The sequence below is a fragment of the Ipomoea nil genome, unplaced genomic scaffold, assembly GCF_001879475.1.
Source record: "Ipomoea nil cultivar Tokyo-kokei standard unplaced genomic scaffold, Asagao_1.1 scaffold1720, whole genome shotgun sequence".
NCBI lineage: Eukaryota > Viridiplantae > Streptophyta > Magnoliopsida > Solanales > Convolvulaceae > Ipomoea > Ipomoea nil.
This window is the reverse complement of record NW_017618148.1, coordinates 27,290-29,788: the sequence shown is the minus strand read 5'-3', so window position 1 is coordinate 29,788 and position 2,499 is coordinate 27,290.

Below are 2,499 nucleotides of genomic sequence, written 5' to 3'. Positions count from 1 at the left end.
ATTTACCACCCAGTCCAAGTCATAAGCCTGTCAGCACATTCAGTGAAAAGAACTTTGCAAGTTCTGAGTTGAGAAGCCAACATGTTTTACTTCCTTCCCTTCAAAAGGGGGGATCTGTTACTTCTCCCAGACCAAACGAGGGCACAATTCAATTAACCCTCCACCACCCAATCCAAGCCATAACACCCAGTCAGCACATTCAGTGAAAAGAATTTTGCAAGTTCTGAGTTGAGAACCAACATGTTTTACTACCTTCCCTTCTAAGGTGGGACCTGTTACTCCTCAGGACCCAATCCAGGAAACAATTCAGCACCCAGTCCAAGTCATAACCCAGTCAGCACATTCAGTGAAAAGAACTTTGCAAGTTTCGGTTGAGAAGCCAACATGTTTTACTACCTTCCCTTCAAAAGGGTCCTGCTACTTCTCCAGGACCTAACCTGGACACCATTCAATTAGTTCAATTCATCATAAGAACTTTGCAGGTTTGAAAATGAGAAAGAACCATATTTCTCTTCCATCTATGAAACTGCGGCCAATTACTCCTCCATGAACAACTCTTGGTCAAAACTCAGGGTGCAACATGCGTACTAAAAAGAACTTTGCAGATAGGAAAATGGCTTCTGCACATCCTCCTCCATTTCCTCTGGTGGTTAGTTGCATCTCTAAAGGCTACTAGCTAATTAAGTTACAGTATTAAATTTCAGCGGATACTGTCCATTTATTTGTTTTCTGTCTCTTTTTCTTCTTTGTTTTTTCAAATTTATTGTAGTGACTGAATAAAATAAAATGAATGTAATAATTAATGATCTGAAATATGGAGTATGAAATAAAAGTGTCATGTTTAGTTCTATTATATAATTTGTTGTCTATATCTGCATATATATATTTGCATGCGACAAAGAAAATTTAGAAAATTTCATGACTTAATAATATAATAAATGAATAATAAGAGTAAAATTAGTCACGAAACTATATATAAAAATGCAATTAGATCATCCATCTCAAAAAATATAAATAACTCCATAAACAAGCAAAAATATTGTAATTAGTTCAAAAGTGACATGTCTACTACGTAAATTGCTAAGATGGCGATTAACCTTTGATACATTATTTTATTTATTTATTTTATTAATTTTAGATATTAAAAAAAAAGTGACCCTTAAAATATCAATATACGAGTAATATTTTAAAAATATAATGTAGAATCCAGACTATGTCTCGGATATCAGAATATTCATTTTTCTAGAATATCATTTTGAAATAGCAGTGCTATTCATATTTTAGATCATTGTTGTTGTATTGCATCTTTAATATGAATTCAAATTTAGTTGATTCTTATTATTCTAGACAAAATTTTATTGTAAAAGTTTATGGTATAAAATTAAGAACTAAGAGAGAAAAGTTCTTAGTTCTTCAAATTCTCTAATTAGTGCAGATTAAGGCACAAATTAATGAGGAAAAGTGTTTCGAAGGGCAATTTGATCATACGATAGCATCAACCCAACAAAATAATGTAAACATATCTCATTATCCTTTTCAAAGGTACACTAGCAACAAAAGGAAAAACCCCAAACACATGACCTCACGCCGGTAGAGATAACAATGCCCTCCAACTAATGTACAACCCAACGCCTTACGTTACACCACACCTAGCACACTACTGCATAGCCTAATGTCCTATGATGCACCCTCCTAAAATCATAAATTTGTTTTTATTTTTTATTTTTTTTTTTTGCACACCTCACATCTTTTTTGAGAAATTCGAAGCAAAATATTCAGAAATTCAAATCGCACCCAGAAATATCAATTAGCAGAAACATCCAGAAACTGACACCAACTTTTTGAATTTTTTGAAAAATATTGGTAACAAATTTTGAGACCAAATTTTCGCATATATCAAGTTTAACAAAACTACGACAGGCACAAAAAAAATTCAAAGCAAAACAATGAACGTAACTAATTTTTTCTGATTTTTCAAAGTTGATCGCGCAAAACTGCAAATTTCTGACAGATTGTGTTTTTTCTACTCAAAATAAAGTTTGAGATGGATTATAACTTATTGGAGCATGAGGAAAATCTAGGCTCTGATACCAAATGATACAAAACTGGTTGGCTTGATCTTTTCTTTTTTTCAAACTCTAATATAAAGAAGAGTTAATACCCAAAATAGTCCCTCGACTATGTCGTAATTACCAATTTGGTCATCGACTATCATTCTTACCCAATTAAGTCCTCAACTATACAATTTTTACCCAATTTAGTCCTTTGTCAATTTGACTGTTTGTTGACTGTCAAAAGTGGAAATAAAGTTGTAATTTTACAAGTTTTCTCCTTCCTCCTCATTTAGCAGCGCCAAAACATGTAGCAATAAGCTCCGGTTGGGTTCTAAACCTGTCAGTATCGAAGTAGTGGTTATGCATCGGATAACCCATGAATTTGATTTCCAACGATTTTTTGACGATCGAAATCTGATCGGGAGTGTATTGCTGCATGGTTTGG